Source organism: Rhododendron vialii, chromosome 10a, assembly GCF_030253575.1.
Source record: "Rhododendron vialii isolate Sample 1 chromosome 10a, ASM3025357v1".
Taxonomy (NCBI): domain Eukaryota; kingdom Viridiplantae; phylum Streptophyta; class Magnoliopsida; order Ericales; family Ericaceae; genus Rhododendron; species Rhododendron vialii.
Window position 1 is genome coordinate 6,897,898 of NC_080566.1, and position 20,467 is coordinate 6,918,364.

The following is a 20,467-nucleotide window of genomic DNA, read 5'->3' on the forward strand; positions in this document are numbered from 1 at the left end:
CTTTCAAAAAATCGCAGCCAGGTGTCAAAACATTCGTCCAAGAATAATAAGACGCGGCGAAAAGTAATAAGATGCGGCCAAGACGTCCAAAAACAGACCATACACTAATCACGCTTTTACAAGTAGTAAGCAAGAAGAAAACGCGTCTATTGGAGTGGTAATATAATTTTGAAAGGTTGTTTTGGATTTGCTTCTATAGCATTTGAAATGGAGGTAGGCTAAGTCTAATTTGAAGACCTAATTTTTTACCAAAAATCCGAAGTCACGGCCATGACGCACGACTTTGCAGTCATCTTGTTAAAGTTTGGGCCATGATACAAAAGTTTGCAGCCATCTTGTCAAAATTTGCGGCTGAAATTCCTTTATTAAAAAACCTCATGGAAGGCAAAGTGAAAGCTGTTGTTAACCTTCTAATAGTTTCTCCAAAAAGCACCAAACGCGCGCATTCCTTTGAAATTTGTTTATGTAAAGGGGGTAGAACCTCATGGAAGGAAAATTGAAAAAGCTGTTAAACCTTCTAATCCCATTCTAAGTGCAACTAGCTATAACAGAATTGTTTGGTTCTGATTGGGGTTTTGTTTGGAAGAATAATACATTGTTTGGAAAATAAAATGGGTTTTGAATCAGATATGTATTTCTGCAATACAATGATGGATGTCAATGTGAACTGTCTGTTCATAGGTTATGCCTCTTAGGTGTTTTATGGAACGTCTAATAGTGATCTGGTCTCTTGGACTATGATGATTGGGGTTATGTTTTTGAAGGAAATATATGTGGTGCTTTCGACTCGTTCCAAGAAATGAGAATGGATTTGGAACCCAGTAATACTGGCTAGCTATTACGACACTTAGTATTGTTCAAGCTGTTGTTGAGAGGGAGGATGGAGTTCAAGAACTACGGAGATGTATAAACGGCAACGATTTGATGAAGAAGTCGGGGTGGAGCTGCATTGAAGCCAAAGGATCGATCCATGGTTTCGTTTCTGGAAATTGATGACACGCTCAAATGCTTGAAATCTACGAGCCACTGGATGTTATATGTAGGAATGAAATTACATCAAAAGAGAAAAACAGTGCTCCCGAGGTGCAATTCAAATGCGCTTGAGGCGCCCTACAAAATGAGAGAAAATAGGGTACGCCCGGTGCGCGATTCAATTGGGCCTGAGGCATGTTACATATGTGTGTAATTCAGGATGTCTTATTATAGTGTTAATGTCAACTGTCTGTAGCCTTACATTTGATGCTTTTTAAGCCTTTTGTTTCTTTTCACTGAAAATCTGAAACTTGGTAATACATACATGTATGGTAACGATAGAAATTTTCAAGATCATGTTAACTACACTTAAGATATTGTTTTCCAATTGTCATGTTGGATTGTGACTTTTGATTTCGCATAAACCATTGTCTGACTCTGCAACTATTTTGCCACAACCATTGCCTGCATAACCTCTCTCCGATTTCAGACGCATTTATTTGACAGTTTGGCATTTTATTTTATTTTTGCTTGGCAAAAGATGATTTTATAAAAGCTCGATAAGGGTACATCTGCGGGGAAGAAAATGTGGATAAGGAACATGTTGCTAATCCAAAAGAAAAAAATGCAAGAAGGGTACTGTATGTGAAGGTTCTCTGTTTTTCGAGCCAACGAGTCAAACATGGCGTTATGGTTTGTCATGGATGGCCTAGTGGTGATTGCAGAAGGGTTGAACTTCTCTTAACATGGGGTCATGATTCTTTGTGTATTCTGATCCGCCGTTCTTCTTGTTGAAATTCTTCCGTCTAAGCTTCTTGGTTCGGTTATCTGGTTTTGGATTATAGGGAGAGGCACCCCTGTGATTTGGGTTTCGAAAATCAAATCTACAGAAAAGCGAGGGAATGAAATCATATGGCTCTTCTCTTTCTTCCCAACTGTCTAGAGCGTAGTATGTTTGATCCGCCTCATGAAAAATACAATCCAGTATTCAATAAGACTGAGCTGAAGGATCTTTACCTTTAGTCTGTTGAAGATTGGAGTTTTCTCACGTTTTTCACAAGAGGGAGGATTTTTGTCAAAGAAGATCTTCAGAGGATTGACTCAAAATCCCCTCCAGCAGCTATGTTTGACAAAAAGAAGCTCTAAGATAAACTTGCATTAATGAGGAAGAGTCTCAATGGGAATTTTCTTCTCTGGCGTGGCTGTGAACATGGGTTTTCTCTTCCCTATATATACCCTAGTAGTTTGCTATTGTAAAGTAGCACAGAGATCTGAGAGTTTGTGAGTTTGGGTGGGTGTACACTGGGATTGGGTGAGAGTTTGTAAATCCTCCAAATACAAATCAGTTGTCCGTGGAGTAGGCGATTTGCGGAACCACGTAAATCCATTGTCTCTGTGTTCAATTGGGTGTGTGTGTTTCTTTGTGTGTTTTTGGTTTGATCCTTATTTCCACAACATAGTCTTGGAAGTGGCACCAGTGGATAACTCAGAGGAAAAGTTGTGAAGCAAATTACCAGTGCGAAGCCTAGTCACTTCCGTTCCAAGAAACAATTAAACAACAGTTTCTAGTCGGCCTTTGCAACTACAAACCAGTTGTTGGAGAATCCATCTAGAGCCTCAAGCATCCATTGAGGAAGATTAATTTGTATTTGGAACCAGAATTATGGAGTTCACAGCTAAAACATTTTGCACTTTTGAGCATGTTGGCATGGAATTCAGTGGTTCATTACATCAAACGAGAAAAAAGTGAATGTTCCCGAGGAGCAATTCAAATGCGCTAGAGGCGCATTACGAAATGAGAGAAAATAGGATGCGCCCGGGGCGCATTCAATTGCTCCCAAGGCACATTACAAAAAGAGAGAAAATATAGATGGGCCCAAGTGGAACTTAAATGCGCCTGAGGCACATGTGATGCAGCGAAGTGAATGCTCTCTAGGAGAAAATAGGATGCGCCTGGGGCATGTTCAATTGCGCTTGAGGCACATTACAAAAAGAGAGAAAATGTGGATGTGCTCGGGGGCAACTTAAATGCGCCTGGGTCACACCCAAATTGCGCCTCAGGCGCATGAGATGCCGCAAATATTTTTAATTTGTTTTTTTACTGAGTTTTTCTTGTCCGAATTGGGAAGAGACTAAAAAAAGGCAATCCTTTAAACATTATAAGGATTGTTAAAGCATAAGAGAGGCACAAGAAGCCCGTACAAAGTGATTCCGTGAGTTCCATCCATGAAGACTTCATTGACATAATATTTTGATTTGCAGATATATATACATGATTCAAAAGTTTAGAAATGGTTGAAAAATGCAAGTAATATGTGGTTCTTGGACTTGGGGGCACTGTGCTCGTGCTTTTCATGGAGCTCTCTATCTTTGGCCTAAAAAAGTGATCAAAATTTTGTATTTTGGGGTTCTTAAGATCGTAACTACAAGAAAACTACTCACAAAATGAACTGACTAAGAGTTTTTCATATTTTTGGGGTCAGTTTGTATTTTCTTTTGGGTAAGTTAAATTCATGAAATCCAAAACCATGTTACAAAAACCAGAGTTCACAACTTGAGAACTACAGAGTTCAGAATAGACCCACCAAAACATACTGATAGGGAAAGAGACCTTAGCCTTGCAATTAAACAGTTGACAACATTATCAATTACACACATCTGCAGATGTCAAGCTAACTAATTTGGTTCTAGACACAAAGTAGCAAAAACCATTGAACTTTATTTGGGTGAGGTGCGCCAGGTCAAGGCAGTAGTGCAACACCAATGCAACGCACGAGAGGCCACTCCAGTAGCAAGCTACTATAGTGGGCCCGCCCTCTAAAAAAATTATTTATTTTTATAAAGAGTGAGCCGACGGCCGACATATCAGATATTAAACTAATAAGAACATATACTACACTTGATCTTAGCCAGAAGACCGAGAAAGGTATGTCTTCTCTTCTCTTGGGCTGCCTATTTTATAGTCACATTTTCTCTCCTTGTTTTTTTGCTTAGTCGTTGTGGGAAAAAACCCCGAAAGTAACACTCGGTTTTGCTGCATTTACACATATTCTGCATGGTTTGTGTTGTCAGTTCTACTCGGTTGTTTGAAGCCTCTAAGCACCTAGTGAGTCCTTGTGTCCGCCATTTACATTGTAACTGCTTAATCTATTGGGTATCAGTTTGCTTGGGATAAAAAACCCACCTCAAAATTAGCCCTCTAGATATCTAAATTAGCCCTCTAAATTGCCCAATAATGAGTTCAATATGCATCTCTGTATAGCTTAGAATGTGATTGAGTTGGTTCTGGCTTTAGGAAGTCTTTGCTACCCTTTGAGTTCCCTTTGTTTTTTTCTTAATGGAAAGCAACTTACCAAAACAAACTTGTACTAAAGTTCATTGAGTGGACTCGGGCAGTGCGTCGAGGATCAAAACCAAACACTCACACACAAATTGAGAGAAACTTAACTATTATTGGATCATACGCAATAACATTACATACAAAAAAAAAAAAAACACTCTCTAGAGTGCTCGACTATGGCCCTCTGGTTATCTCTCACCCTCACCACGACTCTTGCCTTGGTTGAATCCTGATGATGAAACGGTTTATGATAATAACCAATTCGGTAGGAAAGTAGATTGCACAAGCTTTCTAATGGTTCAAACCACGAGCGAATTGGAGTTCGGGAGTGTCTGGGGCAACTCCGCAAAGTTGGGACTTGTTGTGCCATTTCAAGATGCGCTCAGGGCGCATTGAAATGCTCCTGAGCGCGAAGGATTGCGCCTGAGACGCATTAATGCTGCTCAAACTTCTCGGAATTGCCCCGGACACCCTCGAACTTCAATTTGCGCGTGGTTTGAACCGTTAGAAAGCTTATCCAAATTACTTTCTATCCCAGTAGTTTGGATAAAAATCATTTGTATATCAATTGAAGTGACCATTTTACCCTCGATGGGTCAAAATATGATTCATTCCGGTTAAACAAGAGTATGTTTCTCATTTTAAATTGGATAAAAACCCATTATACATCAATAATTAGTGTTTTAAAGTACTAAAAGATAACAGAATCCAACCATATATGGGAGTTGAACGTACAGTTTCTCTTTCCCCACATTAAACCAAGCGATATTCTTGCTTCTGATTGGTATTTTTTATGGAAGAATGAATTAATCTGAATGATACATTGTTTGGCAACAACTATAATTGTGTTTTGAATCAGAATGATTGATGTCTATGTGAAATGACGGCGCATTAGTTATGCCTCTTGGCTGTTTTATGAAAAACTGAATGTCTGGGTGTGCAAAACTGAATGCTCCCAAGGCGCATTACAAAAAGAGGGAAAATAGGATGTCCCAGGGAGCAATTCAATTGCGCTTGAGCAACATTAACTTGAACCTATGGAACAACAGTTGTAAAGCCGGCTGGCGGAAAAGAAATTCTGGGTGTGCCAGGCTGGCGCGCAACTTAAATGTGCCTTACAAAAGGAGCGCAAAGCAGGATGCACGCCAAGGGTGCAATTCAAATGCGCCTGAGGCGCATGTGATGCATCTTTTTGCAGTGGTTTTTTTTAGTCCTAGTTACCTAGAGACTATAAAAGGCCAACCTTTAATATGGATTTTTCAAGCAAAAGAGACACACATGAAGCCAGTACGAAGGGCTTCCAAGAGTTCCATCCATGAAGATTTCATTGAACAACTTAGATTGACCTTGAATCAATTACTTCACTGAGGATTTCATATAGAATGTAAAATTACTCATCATCAAATTATTTCTCATCAATGGTGGCATTCTTTTCGAGAATAAATCGTTGTCAGTTTTTGGTTTTGCTACAAACTCAAACATTCTTTTCACTTGGCAGGTTTTCTTCAATTGGCTTGTGGTACTTATGCTCACACCGTTGCACGGTTGATGGGCTGAAAAGGGAGGGACACTTCCAAGTCGCAACCGTATCTAGTTTAACTTTCAACTTATATTCTTATACTTGTGTGTTGTACCTGTTGTTGTATCAATTAACCTTCTCTTTTTTTGCTAGCAAACGCGGAGGAGGAACCAATACCCGTGAAATCGGCTAGTTCACAGCATGCTTTAGGCTTTGTTTGGATCAAAGATCTTTGATGGGATATATCAACCAAAGTTTCACATCAGGCTTTTCACTTCATTTTTCCCTTTGCATATTCCTCCTTAAATTCATCGTAGAATCCTTGATGCAAACACGTACAGCCTTGATGTGATTTAAACTTGGTTTGGACGGGGTGCACCAAGCCAAGGCGACACTGAAAAGACCCCAAGAGCAAGGTGGGCCTTCCCCCTCAAAAAATTAATTTAGTATCATGTCAGTTGATTGATGATCCACTTACAAACTAATAGGGAAAGAGGCCTTAGCCAACTAATTTGGTTCTTGACACAAAGTAGCAAAAACCTTTGAACTTGGTTTGGGTAGGGTGCGCCAGGCCAAGGAAGTAGTGCAACACCAAGGCGAGGCATGAGATTTTTGGGCCAACTGAAACATTCTTAAAAGTTTTCTTTTTTGTTGAGATTTTTTCAATGGGTTTTGGCTTAAAATGAGGTGGGCCAGCTGGTAACCTCAATTCAGTTCACTAAGTCCTAGAGGCCCACTTAAAAACCCAAATTCCTCATTAGAAGCCCCACGCTCCGGCCACAATGATGGGTATACTAGTCCCGCTTTAAGAAAATCGCGGCCAAGTGTCAAAATAAGTAGCCAATAGTAATAAGAAGCGGCCAAGTGTAATAAAACGCGGCCATGAGTAATAACAAGCGGCCAAGTGTCAAACCAAGCGGCCAGGAGTAATAAGAAGCGGCCAAGAGTAATAAGAAGCGGCCAAGTGTAATAAGATGCGGCCAAGAGTAATAACAAGCGGCCAAGTGGTAAAACAACCGGCCAGGAGTAATAAGAAGCGGCCAAGTGTAATACGATGCGGCCAAGAGTAATAAAAAGCGGCTAGGAGTAATAAGAAGCGGCCAAGAGTAACAAGACGCGGCCAAGAGTAATAACAAGCGGCCGAGTGTCATAACAAGTGGCCAAGAGTATTACGATGCGGCCAAGTGTAATAAGACGCGGCCAAGATATCCGAAAAACGATCATACACTAAAACGCGTGTTCCGTAACCACGCTTTAAAAAATAGCGGCCGGATGTCCAAACATGCTACCAGGAGTAATAAGATGTGGCCAAGATGTCCAAAAACATATCATACGTACACTAATCACGCTTTTACCAGTAGTAAGCAAGAAAAAAACGCATGAACGACAACGATTTGAACGTCATACTTTGTACTGTTCAAGCTATTGTTGAGAGGTGGGATGGAGTTGAAGAAGTACGGAGATGTATGAACGACAATGATTTACTAAAGATGAAGCCAGGAAGGTGTTGCGTTGATGCCGAAGGTTTGATCCTTGATTTTGATTCTGGAGATCGATCATACCCTCAAATGTTTGAAATCTATGAGCCCGGCCGTGGATGTCTGCTTCGTTCTCCAAGATAATGTGGAATAATACCCCAAGCGTAGGGCTTAACACGTCGGTTGAAGCATAATAAATCGGAAATCCGGGATCGTACCCAAGGGAATAATTATATGGCTTGGTCGGATTTGTAGATGCAAGTAAGGGCTTTCGGCCTTTAGACAGCCAACTTTGTTTTACTTTAAACAGTGGAAATAAAAGGCTAAATTAAAAAACGAATTAACTAGAGAAAAGATAGGCTAGGTCTAGGAATTATTAACACCCAAGACTCGAGCTAAATCACACTCTTCACCCAATTACACAATTTAAGATACTTGATTATAGTTCTCAAATCAGAACATAAAATGATTTGAGAACCAAGCTAGCTCTAGAATTCATTTGGCAAATACCTCGAGCGACAGAGCTCTAAGCATCATGTGTGGTGGGTAGGCGATGCTCCCACCTACACATGATCAAAGAGGTTAACACCTCGGTAATTTGTCAAACAAACCCGAATCCCACATCAATTTTCAAATCAAAGATTAAAGCTTTATTGGGTGCAAAATGCAATTTTCGCCCGAGCCATGAGAAGCTAATCATCCCATGACCTAACCCTTGAAACTACTCACACATATCTAGAGAGATAAGAGCAAGCAAAAATTTACTAAGCATAATTGAAAAGCAACACTAGAAGAAAATTAGAGATTATGATAGATTGGGAGTAAAGAAACAACTTTAATTAAAGCAACAATATCGAAAATTAACAACTAAGGGCAGAAATTAAAATATTTAAAACTGAAAATGAAGAACACTCAAGAACAATTTGAATTGCAATGAAATCTAATTTAGATCTAGAAAATTGTACTATTTGAATCTATCTACTTGTTTTTTACAAAACAATGACATAAGCTTTTATATCCTGAAGATCCGCGCCTGGAATATTCCCAAGATGCTCAGGAAATTCGCTCTTAAGTCCCTCGGCATCGATGGCAACAGCCTTAGAGTGCTCTACTAAGGGGGTCGGCATCGATGTAACATACGGCATCCCATCGATGCCGAGATGGATAAGAGACTGGACCACTAAGGGGCTCGGCATCGATGGACCTTAGAACTTGACATCGATGCCGACTGCATTAACCCAGACTTCTGCCTTGGCTGCCTGCCTCTTGCTCGGGCAAATCTGGTTCTGCTCAGGCAAGTCAGCTTCTGCTCGGGCAAATCAGCTTCGAATCAGCTTCTGCTCGGGCAAGTCAGCTCCTGCTCGGGCAATGACATGCCTTACGCCTCGAAAACTCCCCTATTTGGCGATTTACCTATAAAACAGAACTAGAACACTCTACAAGCAAACAACGTTAACAATAACTAATTAGTAATTAAATTAAACTAAAACTAAACACTAGCGCACCCTACATTACATTCTCGGGTGCTTATCAATGTCATATGTAGGAATGAAATTGTTCTGTTTCCTTTTGAAAGTGCCTCGAGGCCCAAATTTTTTGTTCAAGATTTTTCTCATATACAAATAAATATGGGCTAACACACGAACCAATGAACTATGAAGTGTTTTTTGTTGATCCAGAATTATGGAATTCATAGTTAGATTTTGCACTTTTGAGCACGTTGGCATGGAATTCAGTGGTTCATTACATCAAAAGTGAAAAAAGTGAGTGCTCCCGAGTAGCAATTCAAATTGCGCCTGAGGCACATTACGAGAAGAGATAAAATGACGATGCGCCCGGGCGCAACTTAAATATGCCTGGGGCACACTCGAATTGCGCATGCGATGCAGCAAATATTTTTAATTTGTTTTTTTACCTCACTTTTTCTAGTCCGAATTGGCAGGAGACTAAAAAAAGACAATCCTTTATATATTATAAGGATTTTTAAAGCATAAGAGAGACACAAGAAGCCCGTACGAAGTATTTTCAACTTCTGGGGAGAATGGTAATCATTTTCAAGGCAAAAATTGCATGGTTTTGCTACCGAAAGTAGACTTTATCACTGTGTTCTCCAAACTTCATTCCTTGGACTCTTATGCAAAGTGCGGGTACATGGATAGAACAGCTCAAATTGTTTAGTTAAATTCTCTTTAAGAATAGCACCACTAGTTTCAGAATCATACTCAAAATGCCCTCCACTTTGAGAATGCCATTGAACTATTCCAGCAAATGGGCAATGGAAGTTTAGAACTAGTGGCTGATATCTTTTTTTTTTTCCTTCTTTTGACGAGTTCTGTGGCTGATATCTCATCTTTAAATGCCTCATCGTTGTGTATACCAATATTGGTGGCTTGAAACTCTGGCTAATAGGATGATAAATAGTGCACTCGTGACATGAACATCGGTTATTGAGGGCTGTGGAGCCTGTGGGCTAGGTTTCGAAGCCCTGCAAATTGTTCGTCAAATGGTGGAAAAAGGACTGAAGCAGAAAAGTATTGACCTTCTTGAGCTTATTATCTACTAAAGCCACTCTTGGCCTTCCTTCTAAGTGAAGGTTGTAGAGTCTTTTATGCCATGATCATGAAATGGAGATTCGGAATGGAACCCGATCTAAATCATTACACTTGTATTGTGGATTTGTTGAGTTGGTCTGGAAAGCTCAACGAGGCCTTCGGTATGGTTCTGAAACAAGTGGCTTTTCTATGAGGTAGTATTTGGGAAGCGCTATTAGCAGCCTGTAGAGTTCAATAGGAACAAAAAAAAAAAGGGGGGGGGGGGGGGGGGAATATGTAGCTGAAGGCTCTTGGATTTGGAACCCAATAATGCTTGCTATTACACTTAGTAATGTTCAAGAAGTTGTTTACATTTGATGCTTTTTAAGCCTTTTGTTTCTTTTCACTGAAAATCTGAAACTTGGTAATACCTACATGTATGGTAACTATAGAAGTTTTCAAGATCATGTTTTTGCTGACCTTAAAGTTTTCAAGAAAATGTTAACTACACTTAAGATATTGTTTGCCAATTGTCATGTTGGATTGTGACTTTTGATTTCCCATGAAAGCAATAAAAATATTGCATCAACCATTGTCTGGCTCTGCAACTATTTTGCCACAACCATTGTCTGCATGATTTTTCTCCGATTTCAAACGCATTAATTTATTTGATAGTTTGGCATAGTTCTTTTTTTGCTTGGCAAAAGATAATTTTATAAAAGCTCGATAACGGTACATCGAGGGGAAGAAAAAGAGTTAAGATATTGTTTGCCAATTGTCATGTTGGATTGTGACTTTTGATTTCCCATGAAAGCAATAAAAATATTGCATAAACCATTGTCTGGCTCTGCAACTATTTTGCCACAACCATTGTCTGCATGACTTCTCTTCGATTTCAAACGCATTAATTTATTTGATAGCTTGGCATAGTTCTTTTTTTGCTTGGCAAAAGATAATTTTATAAAAGCTCGATAACGGTACATCGAGGGGAAGAAAAAGTGGATAAGCAACAAAAAAAAAATTTGCCAAAAGGGTACTGGGTACTGTATGTGAAGGATTTGTTTACAAATGCTGTTGTGTTACAACTTATTGTCATGCTTTCAGGTATCTTTTCCTTCAACAATATCAGCTGATTAATGATCTTCTTACGACTTTCCGCAGTGACACTAAGTGAATTTGTATTTGGAACTAGAATTATGGAGTTCACAGTTAAAACATTTTGCCACTTTCGATCATGTTGGCTTGTTATTCAGTGGTTCATTACATCGAAAGAGAAAAAAGTAAATGCTCCCGAGAAGCAATTCAAATGCGCCGCAAAATGAGAGAAAATAGGACGCACCCGAGGCACATTTACAAAAAGAGAGAAAACGTGGATGCGCTTGGGCGCAACTTAAATGTGCCGGGGGCACATTGCGCCTGGGGTGCATGTGATGCAGCAAATGTTTCTAATTTTTTCTTACTGAGTTTTTCTAGTCTGAATTGGTAGGCGACTAAAAAAAGGCAATCCTTTGAACATTATATGGATTGTAAAAGCATAAGAAGGGGACAAGAAGCCAGTATGAAGTGATTCCATGAGTTCCATCCATGAAGATTTCATTGACATATGTTTTGATTCTTAGGTATACATGATTCATAATTTGTTCTTCAATGCTTTGCAAGTTGTGTAGGAGATCATGGACCCCATAGTTTCCAAACCTTATAAGGATTGTTAAATCAGTTTCAATTTTACTGATAATCCCAAATCATCCCAGTTTATCCATGCTTATCCTAAATATGTACGCATGATCGATGCAGAAGCATTTCTTATACTAGACTATGGTGTGACAGGGTGATAAATAGAGAACTCGTGACACGAAAATCGATAATCGAGGGCAATGGAGCACATGGGCTAGGTTTCAAAGCCCTGCAAATTTTTCGTCAAATGGTGGAAGAAGGTGCGGAGCCGAATAGTATGACCTTCGATCTTGAGCTTATTATCTGCTTGTAGCAACTCTGGCCTTCTAATTGAAGGTTTTAGAGTCTTTTATGCCATGAGGATTAGAGGTTGAGATTTTGGGCATGGCCTATTAAATGACTCGAACCCAACATAAAGTTGGAAGGGCCAGGTTGACAACTTTTTAACTCCAACACGAATATGGTACACTCTAGGGGTGTGCAAAAAACCCGAACCCCAACGGACCCGACCCGAGGGGTTTCGGGCGGGGCCGAACATGTGGTTCAGTCGGGTACGGGTTGATTTTTTTGAAAAAAATCAGTTTTCGGTTTGGGGCTCGGGGTGTTGTTTTTTCTCACCCGACCCGACCCGACCCGACCAAACCCGACCAGAACTACTAATTCATATAGATTACTTCGGTTTTGGTCGGACCCGACCCGACCCGACCAAAAAAATCGGTTACACGGACGGTTATTCCCCCTCCTTCGGTTCGGGTTCGGGGCCCAAAAATTGGATAACCGACCAGTCGGGTCGGGTTCGGGGCCGAACCCGACCCGTCCGACCCGTGCTCACCCCTAGTACACTCTGACGAATATGGTATACTTTTTGGGTAAGTTAAATTCATGAAAACCAAAGCCAAGTTACAAAAACTACAGAGTACAGAACTTGAAAGAGACTTTAGCCCTGCAATTAAACAGTTGATTCACAATTACATGCATCTGCATATGTCAAGTCAACTAATTTGGTTCTAGACACGAAGTAGCAAAAGCTTTTGAACTTGGTTTGGGTGGGGTGCGCCAGGTCAAGGCAATAGTGCAACACCAAGGCAACGCATGAGAGACCCCAGTAGCTTGCTAATGTAGTAGGTCCTCCCCCTCAAAAAATTAATTTAATAAGGAGTGAGCCGATAGCCCACATATAACATATCAGTATATGGTCATGTTTTCTCTTCTTGTTTTTCTACTTCATCAATGTGGGAAATAAACCCCAAAGTAACACACTGGTTTTTTCTACTTTTTCACATATTTTGTTTGGTTTGTATCGTCAGCTCAACTTGGTTGTTTGAAGCCTCTGAGCACCTTGTGAATCTGTGTGTCTTACTGCTGAATTTATTGAGTATCAGATTGCTTAATATAAAAAAAAAACCCCTCTAAATTAGCCGTGTAGATAGCTGGTTTCCCATCCTTTATTAGGGGTCAAGGTTGAACGTCTTGCTACTCTCTTTTTCTCCCTTCCCCTAAAACATGGTAATCAAGATATTTTGATAATGAGTGCTATGGTTTGCGCAAATTGTACTAATCCAAATGTTTTTTAGACTACATATTTGTGGAGGAATTTATGAACGGGGAGAGAAAAGAGCAAGCTATAGAAAAATTGATTTATTTAAAGTGTAAGCAGTGATCGCGGATTTGAATTAGGTAGGTGAACCACACTTCAACTTATTTTTGCTATCTCATCTTTTTTTTAACGTTGGAAGAATTGGATTCTCTGAATTACAGAAAACCGAGTGACACTCTCTGCATTGGGAATGATTCTCCATAAATTACATATGGGTATTAGGTAAAGAATTGGATTGGAACTGTGCAGTACCGTACTGCGCACTTTCGAGCAATTGGATCGCGCATCCAACGGCTCAGATGCAATCAACAATCGAAGAGCCATTTATTGCCGAGATGAGATTCGAGCCATCGGATGCACGATCCAATGACTCAGAGGTACACAACACAGTGTTGCGCATACCACTGCCAACACCATCCCCTCCATTATCTACGGGGTATGCAAATAGCAGGGGAATATGGGAGGGAGAAAAAGGAACAAAAAAACGACTTTGAGATTAAACAGCTCATTCATCTCCTTTTGAGAACAAAACAAAAAACTTACTCGAAACTTCTTCAAGGTTGGGTTCTGTAAGTACTAGCTTCTTGTGCCTCTCTTTATGCTTGAACAACCCTTGCAATTGTTGGGATTATTCCCCTAAATCAATTCCACACGCAAACGGAAGGGTAGTCGAAAAAATTAAACACACAATAAACAAGGAAACAACAGACAAGAAAATACGTGGATCCCCAAACTAGGGTATACGTCCACGGGAGAGAGAGATAATCCACTATACGAAAAATAAGAGTTTACAATGTGAGATGAAAAACTATCCTCGAGCTCCCAACACTTGGCTCACTATGTTTTTCACTCACCCCCAACATCTCTATTTTTTCTCACATTACTCTTCTATCACCTCACAGCCGGCTTACTCGGCAACTCCCGAAGGAGTTGTCCATTAACAGGAATCACTTCGTACAGACTTTTTGTGCCTCTCTTATGCTCTAACAATCCTTGTTATGTTTAATAGATTGCCTTTTTAGTAGATCTCCTGCCAATTCGGACAAGAAAAACTCAATAAAAAATAAATCAAAAAGATTTGCTGCATCACATGCGCCTAAGGCACAATTCGAGTGCGGCCCAGATGCATTTAAGTTTCGTCTGGGCGCATCCATACTTTCTCTGATTTTGCAATGCGCCTTAGGCGCATTTGAATTGCTCATCGGGAGCATTTAGTTTTTTCTCTTTTGATGTAATGAACCATTGAATTTCATGCCAACATGCTCAAAAGTGCAAAATGTTTTCACTGTGAACTCCGTAATTCTGGATCAAACAAAAAACAAAAACTCCAGATGTCATTGGTGATCTTTTGTTAGCCCATATATTATTTGGCTATGCGACAAATCATTGTACTCAACGAAATCTATATTAGAAAAGCTTTGGGGTGGTTTAGGCAAGCGGAACCGCGCTCCTCTTATGAACGATACATTGCCTTTTGAACCGAATTGGATGATGTTATTTCCTCAAAATACTCAACGAAATATATATTAGAAAAGCTTTGCGGTGGTTTAGGCAAGCGGAACCGCGCTCCTCTTATGAACGATACATTGCCTTTTGAACCGAATTGGATGATGTTATTTCCTCAAAACACAAGGATCGATCTTTAAGTACACCTTTTTACCGTGAAACAAAACCACCGAACCAATTATTGCCCAACACTCAAATACTCTGAGAAATATATGATCACGATGTGTAGACAATGAGAAATATATGATCACAATGTGAAGAAATTACCAGAACGGAAAAAACTACAATACACACCATCATATACGAATTTTGTGGCCGATTTTTACGACTTTTTGTAGCTTACTTTATTAGTTTTTGTGGCTCATTTCATGTGTACGGTACACCTTTATGAATTTTGTGGCTTACTTTTATGAATTTTGGTGGCCCAATATATGAGATTTTATGGTTTATGTATGAATTTTTGTGGTGTTGTATATGAAAAACTCTCTTGAGGAGCACCCCTCTGAGCTCGACTCCCTCAAGTTAGCTCTCACCCTCACCACAAGTCGTGCCATGGGTGAATCCTGATGATGAAACGGTTTTTGAGTACTTAATGAAGTGTTGTGAACCCAATGAATCTTGTGGCCGGGCTCTCTTACAGAATGAACGAATACCCTAGAGCTAGGGATGTGGGCATCAAATGGAACTTAGAATGTGTAAATGGGCGCGAAAACGTACTTTAGCCTTTGTCACTCTGATGATCTTTGAATCACTCTCCCTTTGAAAACCTTTTCATAGATAAAAACTTCATTATTTTAATAGTTCAATTCCAACATGGTTTAATATAGTGAAAGCCTTATTTTTTATTACATAATTGGTCTTAATCCGATTCAAAATGAAAACAACACGAGCGTTTTATTGAAATAATTTTTTTCCCGACCAATTGAGGGTAAAATGGTCAAGTATTTTGATGTACAAATTAATTTTATCGAAACCAATTCTTTAGGAAAGTAGATTGGACAAGGTTTCTAACGGTTCAAACCACGAGCAAATTGGAGTTCGGGAGTGTCTGGGGCAAGTCTGCAAAGTTGGGACTTGTTCTGGCATTTCAAGATGCGCCTGGGCGCAAAGGATTGCGCCTGAGACGCATTAATGCTGCTCAAACTTTGCAGACTTGCCCCTGACACCCCCGACCTCCAATTTGCCCTTGGTTTGAATCGTTAGAAAACTTGTCCAATTTACTTTTTATCCAAAGTAGTTTGGATAAAAAATCATTTGTACATCAAAAGAAGTGACCCTTTTACCCTCGATGGGTCAAACTATGATTCATTCCGGTAAAACGCGTGTATGTTTCTTATTTTAAGTTGGATCAAAACCCATTGTTTATGAATAAATAGAGATTTTAAAGTACTTAAAGATGGCGGAATCCAGCCATAAAAAAATTAGCGTTTTGTTAATGAAAACTGAATAGAAACAAGACAACGACAAAAATCGCCAAAGCCCATGAACACCTCGTGAATCCGTGTATCCCAATTACAATGTAGTAACTGCTGAATTTATTGAGTATCAGATTGCTTAGGATAAAACTCCCCTCTAAATTAGCCCTCTAGATAGATGGTTTCCCAACCTTTATTAGGGTCAAGGTAGAACGTCTTTCTTCCTTCCCTTAAAACATGATGATCAAGATATTTCGATAATGAGCGCTATATCATTCCTCGAACGAGAAGCCTAGCAAGGTGTTCGACCATGGCTAAACACTTTCTCAAGTTCTCTCTTTCAGTAACTGTCTACTGTGTGAGAGGAACAAATTAATTTTCTAGGGAAAGTCTCTAGACATAGAGAGCCTACACTGTAGAAACCTTGTTGACATCAAATCCTGTATGTCTCATGGTCGTGCAGTGCGTCGAGGATCAAAACCAAACACTCACACACAAATTAAGAGAAACTTAACTATTATAGAATCATACGCAATAACATTACGAAAAACTCTCTTGAGGAGCACCCCTCTGAGATCAACTCCTCAGGTTATCTCTCACCCTCACCACAAGTCTTGCCTTGGGTGAATCCTGATGATGAAACGGTTTTTGATTATTTAATGAAGTGTGGTGAGCCCAATGAATCTTGTGGCCAGGCAATCTTACAGAATGAACGAATACCCTAGAACTGGGGATGTGGGCATCAAATGGAACTTAGAATGTGTAAATGGGCACGAAAACGTACTTTAGCCTTTGTCACTCTGGTGATCTTTGAATCACTCTGTCTTCGAAAACCTTTACATAAATAAAACATTATTATTTTAATTGTTCGTTTCCATCATGTTTTAATATAGTGAAGGCCTTATTTATTATTATATAATTTGTCTTAATCCGATTCAAAATGAAAACAATACGAGCATTTTATTTAAATAATTTTTTTCCCGACCAATTGAGGATAAAATTGTCATGTATTTTGATGTACAAATTAATTTTCATCAAAACCAATTCGGTAGGAAAGTAGATTGGACAAGCTTTCTAACGGTTCAAACCACGAGCGAATTGGAGTTCGGAAGTGTCCGGGGCAAGTCCACAAATTTGGTACTTTTTGTGGCATTTAAAGATGCACCCGGGGCGCATTTAAATGCGCCTGGGCACGAAGGATTGCGCCTGAGATGCATTAATGCTGCTCAAACTTTGCGGACTTGCTCCGGACACCCTCGAACTCCAATTTGCGCGTGATTTGAACCGTTTGAAAGCTTGTCCAATTTACTTTCTATTCAATGTAGTTTGGATAAAAAATCATTTGTACATCAAATGAAGTGACAATTTTACCCTCAATGGGCCAAAATATAATTCATTCCGGTAAAACGCGCGTATGTTTCTCATTTTAAGTTGGATCAAGACCCATTGTATATGAATAAATAGAGATTTTAATGTACTACAAGATGGCGGAATCCAGGCATAAAAATTTTTCTTAAGTGTTTCTCAGTGCTCATAGAGTATCCAAACTTCATCGAAGCATAGGAAAAACCGTTTCATCACTTACATTCTCCCAAAACGGGGCTTAAATATTTTCAAATTCAAATTTGGGTGTCTTGCTAAAACTACCAACACAACAAAAATTGAGAATATTTCCAAACGAGAAGACATAAAAGGATTAACAGTATTTTCTATATGTCATTCTACTGCCACCACATTACAACTATGATGTTTAGTGCCGCCACAACGGATTTCTAACATTCTCTATTCTGGAAAATATTCTTAATCCAAAGACATTGATAAAGTGATGGTGGTGTAGTAGGAGAAAAAGGAATTGAACATATTCTTAATCCAAAACACTTGCTCGAACTTCTTCAAGGTTTGGTTGTGTAATTATCTGCACATCGTGATCATATATTTCTCAGAGTATTTGGGTGTTGGGCAATAATTGGTTCGTAAAGTTTCGCTTCACTCTAAAAAAAAGAACTTAAAGATCGTTGTATTTGAGGAAATAACATCATCCAACCTAGTTTAAAAGGAGGTGTATCGTTCATAATTATGGGAGAGCGCGGTTCCGCGTGCCTCAAACACATGCACCACAGGCTTTTCGAAGATATTTTGGTTGACTGTTTGATTACTTTTACTAGTGTCATTATGCAATTCTTCTAGCATAAAATCCTACATAATCTCACATAGAATATAAAATTTTCAACCGTACCAAATTGGACATGACATGTTGATGCGCCCGGGCGCAACTTAAATGCGCTGGGGCACACTCGAATTGCACCTGAGGCGCATGTGATGCCGCAAATATTTTTAATTTGTTTTTTTACTGTGTTTTAGACAGTAAATTGTTGACACATCTGCAGATGTCAAGGCAACTTATTTGGTTCTAGACATGAAGTAGCAGAATCCTTTGAACTTAGATTGGGTGGGGTGTGCCAGGCCAAGGCAATAGTGCAACACCAAGGCGACGCATGAGAGACCCAAATAGACCTACTGTAGTGGGCCCTCTCCCTCAAAAAATTAATTTAACAAAGAGTGAGCCGATGGCCCACATATCAGATATTAAACAAATAAGAACAGATATTACATTGGATCTTAGCCAGAAAGCCGAGAAAGGTATGTCTTCTTTTCTCTTGGGCTGCTTATTTTATAATTGCGTTTTCTCTCCTCGTTATTCTGCATAGTTGATGTGGGAAACAAACCCCGAAATTGCAAACTGGGTTTTGCACTACATGGTTTGTGCCGTCAGTTCAACTCGGTTTTTTGAAGCCTATGAGCACCTTGTGAATCCATGTATCCCCGTTACATTGTAGTAACTGCTGAATTTATTGAGTATCAGATTGGTTAGGAATGCCCCCCCCCCCCCCCCCCCCCCCCCCCCCCCCCCCCCCCAAATGCGCATGGGGCCCACTCGAATGGCGCCCGAGGCGAATGTGATGCAACAAATATTTTTAATTAGTTTTTTTATTGGGTTTTTCTAGTCCGAATTGGGAGAAGACTAAAAAAAGGCAATCCTTTAAACATTAAAAGGATCATTAAGCATAAGAGGCACAATAAGCCTATACGAAGTGATTCCATGAGTTCCATCCATGAAGATTTCATTGACATATGTTTTGATTCAAAAGTTTAGAAATGGTTGAAATATGCAAGTAATATGTGGTTCTTGGATCTGGGGGCACTATGCTCGTGATTTTCATGGAGCTCTCTATCTTGGGCCAAAAAAGTGATCAAAATTTTGTATTTTTTGGGTTCCAAAGATCATAACTACAAGAAAACTACTTAAAAAATGAACTGACTAAGAGTTTTTCGTTTTTTTTGGATCGGTTTGTATTATTTTTGGGTAAGTTAAATTCATGAAAACCAGAGTTCACAACTTGAAAACAACAGAGTTCAGAACAAACCCACCAAAACAAGCTGTAAAAAATTGGTCTTAGGTTCATTATGTGAATTTCATAAGCCCCACAAATCCACCTATTAATTTTGTAAGGTGTCAACTCCAATTTACGAAGTTCGAACAGTCCACTCTCTAGGGTAGGGGGTAGGGTAGGGTACCCTAGGGTTTAGGCACTTTCATAAGATTTTAGGGTGCACTTTCTTATTATAGGACAGGGTACCCATTCTTAACAATTTGTTATGCAGAGGTGCGTACCCATTCTTAACAATTACTAAAATTTATTTTTCATATCTCATCTTCTTATTACTGTTGGAAGATCTGAATTAGAGGAAACCAAGTGATCTAAAGCTGTTTGAAATTAACTATTATTGAGAAATGGTTTGGGATTCTGTCCTATGATCCTGGAGAAGATCATTCCTCGGATGAAAATTAAGCCTCATGTCCTCTTGGAGAAGACTACCCAATAATGAGTTCAATAAGCAGCTTTTGTTCCCTTTGTTCTGCATTTAATACTGTGAAAACCTTATTCATTATTATATAATTGGATTTAATTTGATTAAAAATGAATAAGATACAAACGTTTTATTGAAATAATGTGTTTTTCGACCAATTCAGGGTAAAATGGTCATGTATTTTGATGTACAAATTATTTTTCATCGAAACCAGTTTGGTAGGAAAGTACATTGGACAAGCTTGTTAACGGTTCAAACTATTAGCAAATTGGAGTTCGGGAGTGTTTGGGGCAAAGTCCGCAAAGTTGGACTTGTTGTGCAATGTTCAGGATGCGCCCGGGGCGCATTGTAGTGCACCTGAGCGCAAAGGAATGCGCCAGAGGTGCATTAATGCTGCATAGCATGTCAAACTTTACGGACTTGCCCCGGACACCCAATTTTCTCGTGGTTGGGACCATTAGAAAGCCTGTCCAATTTACTTTCTAGCCCAAGTAGTTTGGAAAAAATATTGTTTGTACATCTAACGAAGTGACCATTTTACCCTTGATGGGTAAAAAATATTATT

General features: G+C 39.4%; 2 non-coding genes across 2 annotated transcripts; both read right to left on the reverse strand.

Moving 5' to 3' along the window:
• Positions 1-3,698: 3,698 nt before the first annotated feature.
• On the reverse strand, positions 3,699-3,902 carry LOC131305732 (U2 spliceosomal RNA). The gene has a single exon (XR_009193295.1). It is a non-coding gene; the product is annotated as a U2 spliceosomal RNA (small nuclear RNA).
• Positions 3,903-18,481: 14,579 nt separating this feature from the next.
• Positions 18,482-18,676, reverse strand: LOC131305727 (U2 spliceosomal RNA). Its single transcript, XR_009193291.1, has one exon. It is a non-coding gene; the product is annotated as a U2 spliceosomal RNA (small nuclear RNA).
• Positions 18,677-20,467: the final 1,791 nt, after the last annotated feature.